At 37.2% G+C, this 15,432-nt stretch overlaps 1 protein-coding gene across 2 annotated transcripts in view; it reads right to left on the minus strand.

Annotated features, from left to right (window-relative positions):
- Positions 1-15,432, minus strand: part of ZNF804A (zinc finger protein 804A) — a 147,557-nt gene that overhangs the window by 112,937 nt on the left and 19,188 nt on the right. The gene's annotated exons all lie outside the window — the stretch shown is intronic.

Genomic DNA, 15,432 nt, shown 5'->3' on the forward strand with positions numbered 1-15,432 from the left:
ACTAAATAAAATTCACATCAGACTAATGGGTTTTTAAAAAGTGTATCTCATGTTATTTATTCCTGACGGTTCAATAAATTACAGAGCAAAACCAGACCTATTTAGTCCAAGTGTGTTACTGAAAGCATTTTCCTTATATCTTTCAGCAGTGATTTTTCTTTACCCAAAGAGATAATAAAAAAAGATGTTGTCGTTCCAAAACTTACAGGAGATTTAAGGTCTGTAAGAGGAACAACAACAACCACCACATCACCAGATGCATTGTTATTAATTTGTTCTTTTTATGTAATTCTTGAAGACTTATAGCTGGGGACAGTAAGAATTGGAACGCGAACCACTTTGTGCAAAAACACTTCCAAGGAGAATTTTTAAATTATCTAAAAGAGAAGCTATTAAACTAATCCATTGTGGATGCACAAGAACTGACCCAAGTTATCTCTAGTTGAAGCTTCATATTTATAAAGCACACAACAACGAACCTAAATAGCCAGGGACACAGACAGCTGCCAAAGCAACTTTGCAGTTTGTTTCCCGCAGGCAGCCAACACTGCTCTGTTCCACAGTTTAACCAGAGGAACAAAGGAATTGCAGGCAAAACTGTATCTACATCCGGTTCCTCTGAGAGCAACAGCAAAACTTTTATCAACTTCAGCAGAGTAGAATCAGGCTTGAGTAAATCACTCCTTGCCAAGACAGCAAGAGCAACTTCCAGGAGTTTTAAGCTTGAATCAAGTTGTAAATCAACACAGAATTTACCAAAATAAGGGAATACTTACTGAACCATTGGTATAAAAGATCTTCAATGTTGGCATTAGAAGAAACCAAAAAATACTGTTTAACTAAACTGATAGCATATTAATGTTTTGAATACTAAAATTGTTTCTGCTATGACCAGAATAAAAAGATGTTTATAATTACAAAACAAAAAAGGGTACGATTACTTTTTTTTGGAGACAAGTGATATGCTATATATATATATATATATATATATATATATATATATATAAAAGATACAATCATTTTTCACTTAAAATAAAAAACATTTTTTCCCCACTGCTCCACCAACTTTCAGGTACTGCCTGTAGGAGCTCATAAAAAGCCTCATAAAATTCAGCTTGTCTCTCTGTTGAGAAAGCTTTTATTCAGTGTGAAGAAAACACAAGACACTTGGTTTTCTTATTATCAAGTATGTTGATAAAAATAAGATGGACTGGTAAGTATTCCCAAGCTCTTTGCAAAGTATTTTCCTCTATGGATACTGTTATGCTCACTATTATTAGTGTTATGCTTACTATTGCATTTTTGAACCCATATGTTGAGCTTACAGTTCTGAAGTTTTTTTGTTTAAAAACAAAAACAAACAAAACAGTTATGTCCTATGTACATAAAATTTGGTCTCTCTCTTCCCATATTTTAAATGGAAAAATGGTCTTTCAATCTAGCCATGGCAGATTAATACCTTCAGGAGGAAAGCTGGGATTTAGCACTTCATTTAGCTTACACAGTAAAAACCTCCAATATCCCTATTGAGATTATACAGCTTCCCAGAGCTACACCAAATCCTTCATTGCCAAAAACATTGCAAAAGATAAATCTGTACTTACATAGTACATACTATTGTATTTAATTTAACAGCAAAAAAACAAAGGTGAAGACTACTTTACAAAGCTCTGTGCTTATAGTAACAACACTATAAAACCAACTCATTTTGGTCAGGGAAAGGGGATTGTGCACAAGGCACTACAACCTTCTGATTTCGAAGCATCATGTTACATGTGCAATAAGAAACTCAAACATTCCCATCTTTCCCTATAATCCTATACCATGCCTATAAACATGGCAGGGTAAAACACTGAGGGTTTAGGGTTGAGGGAAAATGAAGACAGGGAAAAAGAGACAGGGAAAAAAAGATAGGGTTCTTCATAACAATCCTTCACAGTGTCTTGGGAGAATTTCAAGTAAATTACAAACCCTGTAAAATCCAGCTGCCCACCTGAGTGCTTGGGTAACTATCATAAAGGATAAGAATAAATTTGTTAAGTGTCTGCTGGCGTAGGAACTGAGCATGGAGCAGGTGCCTACAGCCCCCCTGGCACTCAATGGTATGCAGAAATGGCACAAACCTCTTATTTCTGTGTCTCTTGATGCTCCATGAACATGGCCAAGGATTTGACCCTAAACAAATAAAAAAAAGTGAACGTTGTAGTACACACTGAACAAAGCCAACCCCTCTCCACCCCCCAAAAATAAAAAGCCCTCCCCTTCAAAAAAAAAGAAAAAAAAGAAAAAGCTATTTAGAAATCCAGACAATTAAGTCAGGTCTATATAAGTATAGAAGACAAATGCTACTAAGATTGTCTCATCTTATGTGTATTTTAAAATATTAAGTTTTCAGTGGATCCACAGGGATAGTTATATCTACTTCCAGAGTCCAGCAGACACAGCATTTATACCTATCAGGAGGATACCATGGTTTACAACAAAAAAAGAGCTTTTGGAAAGAAGTTGGGAAAACAGCAGCAATCGAAGTAATTCACTACAATAAAGTTTTCATGATTTGTCATGTGTGGGTGAGAATTACCAAATTTTTTCAGTTGTATGCCTACTAATAATCTCAAATTCCTCTATGCAACAGTTTGAAAGACAGATAGAAGTCTGTTAAAGAAAATCTCACCTTGATGAGGTTTATCCAATGTACCATTTCTCAAACTTTTGAAATGGGACTGAAGGCATGAAGTGCACCAGCTGGCACCATGTGTTTTAACAGAAAAGAAACATTCATTTTACTTCTATACCCTTGCCACAGTCTTCCAAAGAAATCATACAGTTTCCAAAAGTTTTTTAATGCCTATTATCTTTTTTTTACTATTAAAAAAAAAAAAAAAAAGGAAATAGTGAGTAGAACATTACTCCTCAGGGCCAACTAATCAAAGCCAATGGAAAATAAGCATGGGAATACAATACTGTTGATCAACCAATGCTGAAGTCATAAATCTGAGGAAGAAGAGTTGGAAGAAAACTGCTAGTGTCTGGCCAACCACTTGCACAAAACAACTTTGTTTAATGTATTTAGAGTCACCCTGGTAGAAATAGCTAAGCATCACTGCACTGAGAGAGCCAGGATATCCGATTAATGAGGACACTGTCTACTGGAGAAGTCCTGGCAGGAACCAGAGCTGAAACTCCTGGCAGGAGAACTCGGGACCTGCCAGAAACTACAGATTTTGGATGAATCAGATCTTTACACAAATGTCCAAGTGAAAAAATAATAAAATCCCACAAAGTGAAAGCCAGCCTGCCACTAGCTAAAATTAATTTTAACAGCTAGTATCACTGGACATTTTACAAAGCAGCTTTGAAGAGCAACATATATTTCATAAAAATACTGTCTGGTTCTTCAGTAGAACTTTCCATCAATAGATCACAAAACTATATGCATGTGGTCAATATCCATCCCTGAGACTAAGAGAGGAATAATAGAAGACGACTTGTGAGAGGATATGACTTGTCTAATACCAAGCAAAATGATGTGAAAAGGATATAATAACATCTCACATGCCTTTGTTTTGTAAGTAAAAAATAAAAAATCTTGGTGAGAAAAATAACCACCTTTCTTCCCTAATGGGCTATGGTGGTCCTCTTATTTTGCTAGCCTTATAACTGATAGCCTAATCCAGTGATTTTTAACTCCAATCTTTCCCAGAATGGAAGTAACAAAATGCAATTGGCTAATCAATGCAATTGAGGGATTAGGAAAGTATCGAGTTTTCTTTCAAAAAATGTAATTTTTTTATTAGTAACTAAAGTAACTGTGCCACAGAAGTTGGACTACTTCCTTGAAAAAAGCATCAAATTAATATATAGAAATAAGTGTTTCCCTTCTTATTCAGAACAAGAAAAAGAAACCCTGGACAAAAACAAAAATGAGCATTACATCTGTGAAGGAATTATTGGCTTGTATTCAGAATATGAGATAGTGGCTGGCCATGCAGAATGGTTAAGACTAAATTATTTTTTGTTTGAAGTCTGGGGACAAAAATTCAAGTTTTATGTGGACACAATCTTACAATATAAGGTCTACTTCATGACAGAAAATTACAATCATTAGGTGAGTTACCCTACTATAAAATAATTTTAATATCATACGTTTAGTTCCTTGAAATTGTCTCTGTAGATAGTTTCCTAGTAAAATATTTTTTTGCAATAAAGTAATTTACCAAGAGCCAAATTGCTTTGCTACTATTAGAGTCTCTCCTTTACCTATTTTATTTTTGTCTCGACAATGTATTTTAAAAGCAGTAAAGCAGAAAGCAGTAAAAGAAGCAATAATGAAGGAAGAGACACACAAAGTGATCCTTAATGGATTGTCAGCTCATGAAGGCAATTCACAAGCTGTAGCAAAATGAGTTCTATGCACAAAAGAAATCAATACTCATTGTAGCATCCTTCCTGCTACACTGCAATTTATCAGCTAAGCAGAATACTGCCACATCTCATAGGCCTCAGAAAACTACCTGCTCTTGGAAGCAATGTTTACTGTACCCTGATTTCACCTCAGCTGAATCTGATCCATGGACAGCACTGGCTTGTCGACTCTCAGAAGACGAGGATGGGGTAGCTTCTTCAGCAACAAAGACCAAGGAATCTTCTCTATAACATGAGGATCACACACAAAAGACATCCCTGGAGTGACATCTATTGCGGCATTTTTCTAAATTGCTATTCCCAGTGAATTCAGGCAAGCTAATATCTGTTTAGTTGCCAGATCAATGTTTACGCAGGTAAATATACCGTAACATTTCCTGTTTATGTTAAAACCAGGTGCACATTCAAACTCCCTGAAGTCTGCATTATGCAACGTAGTTCGAAGACAGACAGTAAAGTAGCAATGTTCAGGAAACACTTGCTTAGAAATAAATAAAAAATGAATGAGGGACCACTCCAATATTTAAGTTTACAAATTGAAGTATTTGGGAAGCTGTAAACAGCAGTAGTGATGTTGCTATATCGGGTATATCAGGCCTTGAAGTAAGTAAATACTTCCCAACAACCAAGTCCAGAAATTTGTCCTCACTTAATGATGATCCCAATTTATTAACATGAAAATTATAGAACCCAATTCAAATTCACAGGTGCACAGCCCTGCAATGCCTATTAACGTGGTTGGAATAAGTTAGATGACAGAACCAAGCAACACAAAGGTCACTATCTCATCACTTACCTAATGGAGCATAATTCTGCATTTCAGATTATGTGAAGTCTTTTAATGAAACTTAATGGTAGCAAACAAGATAAACCCAGTTAAATGTGTGATCACATCCATTCACTGCCGTAAAAAGCAGTCTCAACTTTCTAAATGCACCTATCAACTTCAGTAGGATGTCAGTATTGCCACGAATCAGAAGAGACAAAAAACAGGACTGAGTGGCCAGAAATCTTTTCCCAGAGAGCAATGATGTTGAACCACCTACTCTTCCATGAGGCAGATTGAAACTTCCAAACTGTATAGCCAATATTTAAGATAACTTTGGCACGAATACAGTAAGTATGCTTTCCATTTCATTGCTAGCTGAAGAGGAAGGATTCCTCCCTGTGTACACCAACTACTGATGAAGTAAGGTACCCCAGATATTTGTCAGACGTTGAAACGTGAGCGTTAATGACACGACCAGCCCTTGAAGACTCTCCTGAAACATAGCATTTATTGTTCCCCCTGAAAAAAACAATCTTAAAGGTAGTCACTCAAAACCACAGTTGTGTTTTACTTCCAAATACTGGCTATAAGTGTCCGGAGTTGAAAGCCCTAATTTATTTATTTATTTATTTAATATCCATTATAACAAGCATAATAAAAGCATACTTTTGATTGTGTATCATCACTAGCACATAAGAAAATCCAGAAAATAAGAAAAATTTTCAGATGTTCTTAGAAAAAAATTGGATGAAATTTTTCTTCTCCTCATTTTTATTAGCAATAACAAAACCAGGAAGCATAACTGAGGAATAACACTGAAGCTACATATTTTAAAGACTTTTCCCTGAGCCAACAGGCATCATCAAGAGCAGAACAGGTTTCCTCCTGAAACCTTACCTCCCTCCCTCAAAGGAAGGGGAGAATTGTTAAGAAGCCTGAAGAAACTGCTACAATAAAGGAAATTCGGAAAAAAAGCCTTGGTAAGATGCTGTTTACTATTCTGCTAAGCTTAGTCATTTCTTTTTCTAGAAGATGGCCCACTATTTGCAATGGAAGTACTCACCATAAAATATCTCATGCGGGTAAAGGAGTAAAATCTAGCTCTAATCAGTCAACATTTCAAAAATACACACATAAACAACTCTACTCCAAAACTTTCTGTTGGGATTCTATCAACTGAAGAGCCCTGGAACACCCTACGTTCACATCAAGAAGGCCACAGAAATTAAATGGCATGTGAGAGCATGAAAGAGTAAGGGCATATGAAGGAGATTCCATCCTAAAATTGGAAGCTAAAATGCTGGGTTACATATTGTGGATATGGTTACAAGTTCTATGTCTTTTAAGAAGCTTCACATAAAGATACAGCGGACTTGCATCTTATCAACATTTAGTACCACTTGCAGGATGCACATAATCCTGTGCATGGATGGTTTTCTGGGCAAAATAGTTAATCCTAGCACATGCAAAACTAATAATCTAGTGGAGAGAAAACAAACAAAACAAAACAAAAAAACAATAACTGGAACTATCAGAATTTGGTAGTATCTGCTGAGCTATGCTGCAGAAAGAGCTATGGAAACACACAGAGACCCACAGACACGGAACTTCTAACCTTGTTAAAAAGAAAATAATATCTAATTTTTAAAAATCAATGGTAATATACAATGCATTTCAAAAATAGACAGTAAAGATCCTCTGACAAAACCCTCAAAAAAAATGCACTTTATAATGGAACTAGCTCGAGCTTTGGCTTTATTTCTAAGTCACATTCTAAGGAGTAATGAAATGCACCAAAGGACATTTAGCAAGTATATTCTTTTACTGATTTGAGTAGTACTTTGAAATCTCTCTCTGCATATCCTAAGTTTCTACAGAATCTTCCAGCTCCAGAGCACTCAGCAAGGGCGTGCAAACAGCTGGTTACAAGGCTTCAACCAGAGCCATATTCAACAATAATCATCTGTAAGCTCATTTCAATGAGGGTATGTTCATTATTTGGCACTTCCCAACTCCTGCTGGTAAATCACCATACAAACAATGAAAACAATTAATTGGCAGATTAGGAAAGAATAGTCATTCACTTCATGAGTCAGTAGTTTTAAAAATGAAATTAAACCATCCATGCACCTCTTCATCCTTTCCTCACTAATCTCCACTATTCCTTCCTCTAAACCACTGCATCCTGAAAACAGACGTTAACTCCACACACAACCCACTTGGAATATATAAAACTCAAAAGAGAAAAGAAATGCATTATGTAGTGTTTCTACGCCTGATTCATAATTCAGATATTCTGTAGGCCATCATTTAAAACTTAAGGCAGGAAAAAAATTCAACTGTTGTACACTATTTGTATGGGCACAGGCACTTATGTCCCATTTCATCTCAAAGGAAGGAAAAAAAATAGCAGGAAGAATACATACGTTGACCATTTGAATGTAATGGCAGCTTATGCTCAGCAGGAAGGGAATTAATGACGAGTCTCCTGGTGTAGAGCAGCTGAGCCCTGAGAGTAATGCAGGGTGAAACACTACCACTCAGCTGCAGTGATGGCTAAAAAGGCCCCTCGCTACCACTGAAGGACACGTGTGGTTATCAACAGCCCTGGTTCTTCCTCTCAGCATTGCTATCTTGACACATACAAAATAAAGCAAGTTGGTACATATGTAGGCCTATAAAATACATTTATTTGTATGAATAGTTCAGATCCCTGCATCTAAACTACAGAGATAAATGTTAAAAGTTGAGCAGGAAATGTAGGTTTATATTTAAAACCAAACACACACACTGATATATATATTTTAGGTACACATGAGCACACAGAGAGTACATGAAGACAAATGCTAATCAGTGGCGAAATATGTAGCCACTGGACTGAAAAACTGTGCTTGAATTCTCTCCATAATTACTTCAGGAGGAAAAAACAAAACAGAACGGGTTGACTCAACCCCACTTACTACAAGATTTTCATCATTCACTTAAAGGGTAATATAGTTTTTAAACATTTTTTAATAGAACTAGCTGCATTACCTACTAGTAGCCAATTACATCTTTTCTTTTGTCACTTAAATATGTATCACTTCTACTTATTTTAAAAGGACACACATAGATCTTTTAGGTTTAAAATTGTATCATTTAAAATACACCTATTCCCTAGTATACAAAGTATAAGCAAGTGCTCTCAGTTAAGTATTTCTCTGTGATATTTTACATTTGCAGTATTCGGAAGTATTGCTGTTCTCCTGGTGGGCAAAGTCAATGGTCAGTACTTCAAGTAATCACTGATATATCTAACTTTACAGATGAATTCTCATATTCTTATTCATTTTCACTCCTTTACCCGACTGACTTACTTCCACTGCATAACCCAGTTTATCAGCTGAGGAAAATCAGGTATAAGCGTGAAGTTTCTGAAAGGAGTTATCACAGATTATATCATAATTGTCACCTTAATGGGATTTGTCACTCAATATCTGAAAAGAACACATTACGTCTATAAAAGATAACAATTGCAAAAAAAATATAGGGAGCTGATAGTGAATTGGTCATTAGATACATAACGAACTCTTTCAATCCACATGTAAATCCTAAGTAGCATACTCATGAGCCTGTGTTAGCGTGTTCAGACCAGAAAGCACATGTTATAGAACACTTCACCTAAGCCCTTTTTCTCTGGCAATTATTAATCTTAATTTAAATCATTTAAAATATTATAGAAGCCTCTCTTGTATTAAGGCACATACTACATGATGAAGAGTTGTAATTTGCTGTGGATCTTTTTTATTTTATTTATTTTTTTAGGAAAGTGAAGTCACCTAGTCACCTTTACTCCATTAAAAACAGTTCCCCAAAGATCAAAAATAACACCATTAATCTCAAATAAATTAGTACTTTATCAGTTAGGCTATCAGAATGTTAGCAATCCTTAAAAATAATTTTATAAAACTTACACAACGCTCTTGGCTCGTATCCTGGCCCTTCTCAGTGGGGTTTATGACCTGATGAAGAGCAAGAGGAAGGTAAGAAGCCTCTGGATAGCTCTGGAGTCTGTAACACATCTACCATCTACCAGATTCCTGCCACATTTGCTCTAAACATTCAATGGCACAGAAGCCATTTACGTTGTCACCAATAGAAAGATTTTGCATCTGTGAAAGCAGTTGAATCTTGGGGTGGGGGGAGGAGTGGGAGGGTGAATAAATAAATCAAATTAAATGTAGCCTGTAATGTTTGTATCTCTGATTCCACAGACTTTTACTGTCGTTATCGGTAAATTCCCGATCCTGAAAACACAAAGGAACAATACTTGAAAGTTATCTGTAAGTACGAGCAGAAGCACAAACCAAAAAAAAAAAAAAAAATAGTTCCCCCTGAATAAAGTTTCTTGCTTCGTAAAATTTCTTTTTTTTTAACAGGTCTTTCTCAAAATACATGAAATAAGCAGATTACAATAATCAAAGCTGTTTAGAAATAACTCATTATAAATTAGCAGAACGTTGATTAGAAGAGCTGTCTCTCTGAATTGACATTGAGACAGGGCACACTAGGATCATTCAGGGCATACCCTCTATGGCCTCCCCCTCCTAAACACGGGTTACAGTGATAAAATCACTTTTTTTCACATCAGAAATCTAAAAAGGTGGAGGAAAAGGAGGCTAAAATGTGAAAATGCCATCAGTAGATAAGCAGGCATAGCTAATTTACTGTGTGCATATTCACAAAATGTTCTCTCTTCAAAATGTGCATCAGAGCAAGAGATCGAGATGCTTACAGGAGCATCAATCAGTAACACATTTCTTTTTCAACCTTTTTCCCTCTTCTTACGAATCAGCACAAGCAGTTAGTGACTGCTGCTTAATCGCGATCAGAAGGCATAAACTACAGACTTTCTTTCAAAAGCGAGCACAAAGCCCATCAAAATCAATTGCCAGTCTCCACATAAATGCCAAATAAACAACACCCATGACATTAGGCTGGAGCTCACACAACCTGTGCTTGCTAACTGCTGCCCCAGTGTGGTGCATGCTTTAACAAATGTAAATATTTGGATTACAAAGGAAAAAATGATCTTGTGATAAATTCTCTTATATTCCTTCATTCTCTTGTGTTTTTCTTTGAACCTCTACATACGTATTAGCGAATACTGTGCTTACTGAACACTGTTACATGTCAGATTTCCCCTCTACTGGAAAACAAACAGAACCTCCCAAATGCACATTTCTTTTATTTCCCAGTTCAGCTGTTCATTAAGTTTACCTTAGGTTTCCCAAGCCAGATACCTAGCCGCCTTTACACGCACACCCAAATCAACCGAGGATTTATGCTACACTGACTTGCACAATAGAAGGAAAAACCCTATGACAGGGTTTTTAAACCTATGACAGACCTCTTCCTCTCCTCTCCCTTAAGGTGTTTCAGCTGGACTTGGTCCTTCCCTAAATTGCAGCCAGCTCCTTCCTGCCAGCTCCATGGCCTTCTCCATTAAACTGGTGTGGTAGACTCCCAGCTCCTTTTCAACAGCCCTAAAGGAAAACAGTGTCCCTTGCCTGTTGCTTTCAAGCATAGGGAAGGAAAAAAAAAAAAAAAAAGGCATAAATGGATGTATATTTTCTCTTTCAGTTACATAGTCAATTATGCAGCAATCCATGCACTTATGGATTCTGAACCTGCCCGCTACCCAGTCACTGGAGGACAGCAAGGCTGAGTTATGTCAGATACAAACACATGGAAATGGATTTTATGCTGGATTCATGCTCCTGGAAGCTCTAATTTAACAGCAGCACAGACAGGCGACGCATGACTCAGTGCAAAGTCTACCGGCCAGTGCCAGCCTGACACATGCATATTAAGAACAAAGTCTGTGCTGCGTCCAGACAGCTTTCTAAGGTTGGTAGCTTATTCAAAACAAGCGTAAACAAACTGGAAAGAGACCCCTATGGCACTCTCCACCCAATACTGACATTCAGTTTTCTGTTTATTTGAACAAAGTTGATTAACGCCCATCTTCTCCTGGACTGCAGAAGTGTACCATCCACTCCATTATCCATACCTACTGTGTTTTAAAGAAATTATATTCGAACAGAAATCACCACTCAAGTAAAAAGTCTATGTAGGCAGAAATCTGTGTAAGAGGTGCATGGTGTATACGTCTTCATTATTCAGTAATAGAAGACAGGAATGTAAGACACAAGCATCTGTTCTGAAACTGTGTCCCAGATGGGTGGAACTATGCTCACATAGCAGGTTTCATGGAATACTTACTTTCAATTTGCAAAGCAAAGATTACCTTACTTTCAGGCTGATTTATTCACAAGTTGTCAAGAAGATATTATAAATGCAAAATATTCACTATTGTCTTAAAAATAATTAACTATTGAACTTCCTTCCTTAGTAGACCTTCTCAAAATCATTGAGATTTTACCTGTAGTTCTCTTCTTAGGCTAAATCCCAAGGGAGTATCTGATGTCAAAAGTTGCAAAAACTGATTTTGCAATAGGAGTGCAGTGGTGACCTTCTTAACCAATTTAATATGCCTGGAAAAGCTCTAGATAAAATAATCTCTCCTTCCTGTAATTACTGGGGAATCTGGAGGGAGGTAGCAGAAAAGTGCTGTAATTTTAAACTGTATAAATGCTACATGCCCTAAACTCCACAAGTAGATTTTTTAATTAAAAGCATACCACCATTAAAGCAGAAGGAAAAAAAAAAAAAAGACAAAAAACACAGGACAGAACAAAGTAACAGGAATAAAATAACTAACACTTTGACAGATAAAGAGAAAATAAGTGCTCATGTACTCTGTTCCTTTTCCATGAGGACAAAAAGACATGAGTATTAGGAGCACTTCAAAGGGGAAGAGGTATCTCCAAGTCCTTTGCCAGGCACTTGCTCAAACACGAGGCACTGTGTGGCTTTTTATTCACCCACAGCCGCTGATCAGGTGCTGCAAATTCCTGTTCTCCCAAATAAAGTTCCATCATTTAAAAGATACGGGAAATTTGTAAGATGGGGAAATGCAAAGAAAATTAATTTGGAGTCTGTAGTTTAAATACATCCCTTGCTTTTAATATACCTGTATGCCCTAATCAAAACTTGTATTCAGGAAGATTTGAGTCCCATCAGCTGGTAGAACAGATTAGTATTCACAGTTATCTCAAATTACAAAAAATAAAAATGATAATTCTCCTCTCATAAAATACTTGTATCTTTGAAATACAGTAACAGAGAGCAGGAGAGAAGAGGGCAGCAGGGAAGAATATTTATTGTTTGGGTTTTTTTTTCCAAAGTATGATCATCAAAAAATACAGAGCAACAAACTTAATTAGTTTTCCTCTAATTATCTCCTCTGCCAACCACCTCTCCCTTTTTTCCAAACTGATTATCAAACAGATGTATTCAGGATACAGACCAAAGTTATTTCATTTCAATTACAGGTCTCTTCTAGCTGAATTGCAAGAAGCTGCAATGCACAAGTACAAAAATACCCTCCTTTCAATAAACCCCTTTTTGGCAAGGCAAACTAGATCAGCTGAAGGTTTCTCCAATGTCATGGATGCTGACAAATGCTCCTGGACGCTACCATCCTGCATTGGAGTCATCTGATCTGTGCTCGTGCTTGCCAGGACTTCGCTAATGGCTATTTCCAGCCTTTGGCTTCCCACTCCTGCACCCAGCTGTGCTGAACTACTCTTGTCCTTATGCTCTCTTTGAGAAAGAGCCAACTCATCTTGGTTGGATGTACCTGGCAAAAGCAAGCCCTTACACAAGTCTTTTTCCATCAAAATCTAAAGCTAGAAACAAAAAAGGGGTAAAAAAAATACCTAAGGAGAGAGAAGGAGACAAGTGGTCGCACTTCTCCCAAAATGTCTTGACGCATGCAGCATTATTTCTATGCCCTGAAAATATGCATTCACACCCTGCACAATATTTACTGAAGCCAAAAGGAATGAGTTTTTTCTTTGTTTGTTTTTTAAAGAATGAACAAGACTCACAATTACAGATAGCTGCCATTCTCAAAAATCAGTATTCTACCTGCCTTCCAATTTATATTATTTGTTTGAAAATTACTGTTTCCAGCAACACCGCTCTTCATTTCCATGTTAAGATTAAAATTTGCACATTATTATCCTACCTTACACATCTATTTGAAAATCAGCACTTCTCTGCAACTGAGAGAAGTCCATTAATTCCTCTTCCCCTAACTTCAGCTATGCAGATAGCACTGAGCTAAAGAACATCAGTAAATGTTAGAGGTAAAAGAAGGGAGTTGGAAGGGATTTTAAAAATGATTGCTACTTACCCGTACATTTAACTCAGATTTTACTGAGGGATTTCTAAGAGGGCCAGGGGCCAGCTGAACAGAAGGACCCAAGGCTGGAAGGTCACAGTCACCCCACTCAGGAGCATCATGTCCAGTTGTTATGGGCAGCTGGCAGCTCAGGTTAAACATTCATACCAAAAGGAAAATGCATCACCACCAACCTGGCTGCCTTATAGTTTAAAATTCATACAGAGGGAACTACATGTACGTCATTCTGTTGGAAAAAGATACAATTTCAACCCTGTGCAAAATACCTCTGGACTTTCTCTGAAAAAAAGTCATGAGTCTACAGAGGTATTAGCCTTCCTTAATTTTACAAATATTAATCTCTTGAAATCATGATGATTCTAACTCTTGTAGCCTTTTTATACACATTACAGCATTTTGCTACAGCAATAGAGCGCAATCATGTCCCAAAAGTTCGTGCTGTATACATTTACTGACTACTGCAGACATTTGCAAATATTTTACGTAGGAAAAAAAGTCTCATGCAAGCAGTCAAAAATATGAAATCCAGCACTAAACTCAGCTGCAATTTTGCCACCAGCATCAACATCACCACCTTTGCATTTCAGGCTGTCAAAGTGAAAAGAGACAGAGAAACAAGAGTCCACCAGCCTGGTCCCACCAACTCCTTTGCCTGCCCAAAGTTTTGCTCCACAGAGCAGAGAAGCCTTGGCAGAGGCATGCAATACATAGAACAGCACAAGGAAGATAGGAAAGAAAGAGCAAGTGCAAACGGTTTAGACATCCCAAGAGACAGAGGAGAAGCAGAATTGTAGGCACCTTTTTATTATCAGGATTTATTTAAATCCTAAAGCTAAATTAGTGTTTCCCCATGCTATTTCACATGTCCAGATCTAAGCAAAAGATGATTGCAGAGGGCTGAACAGAAGCACCGAGTTATTTTGCTGCTACAATATTGCAACAACTGCTAAAGAAATGAGAGAGGGCAGCTTTGCTGTGTTGGTGCCAAGCTACTCTTGTAAGTGAAGCACAGCATCCAATTTAATTCCTGAAGTTCTGCAGCAAATTCCTCCTAGTGTCAGATGAAAATGCACTTAAGGTTTTAACTATCTTCAAATGCATTTTCTAGATACTATGATTTGTTTCTCTGGCCCAGTTCATACAATCCTAAATTGAAAAAGATTATGAATTAAACTTAGGCAGTGATAGAATCACAAGCTTTTGTTTGTTTGGTTGTTTTTTTGGTGAACTTATTTCAATAGAATCAAAGAAAAACAATAAACTACTAAAATATGCAATCACAGCAGAAAATCTAAAAAATGGGGAGCTACTGAAGGTGTAATTCCTCCTGCTGACACAACTACTCCTAATGAAGTCAGAAGGACCATCTCCTTGATCTGATGGAGGCTGGGGGGCTGATTTTGCCTTCAAACACTTGAAATTAGCTTGCACGATATCTCCACTGATTTTAATGATGAGCAGACCAATTAATTTCAAATGAGGTGTGAATGCTCAGCTTGAGAAAAACAAAAACCAACAGCTAATATAAACTGACTTAATAAAAACACTGCATGCTTTCATAAACGCAGCACAAACTTCTCCTGCACTTTCTTCTCTCGCCTTAAGGAAAAAAAAAATGTTTCTAATCCTTTTATTTCTGGCAGAACTACATCTACATTAGTGGACATACCTGCATTAGTAGCTCAGCTCGCAAAGCGTGTGCTTGTGAATATCCCAACTGTTCTCATTTATGATGTTTTGATTCACACATTGGAGAAGGCTTGGAGCACACAAGTGATGCTGGAAGATGAACTCCAGGACTTGCCTAATGCACTCCAACTGCTCGTGGCCTTCCAGTCTGCTGAAGCAGAGGAGGGCCAGCATGAAGAAAAAACCCTGGAAGTCCATGCCCTGTGCACACATGGTTTCTGCTGCTCTTGCTCTACAG

Source organism: Cygnus olor, chromosome 6 (genome assembly GCF_009769625.2).
Source record: "Cygnus olor isolate bCygOlo1 chromosome 6, bCygOlo1.pri.v2, whole genome shotgun sequence".
Taxonomy (NCBI): Eukaryota; Metazoa; Chordata; class Aves; order Anseriformes; family Anatidae; genus Cygnus; species Cygnus olor.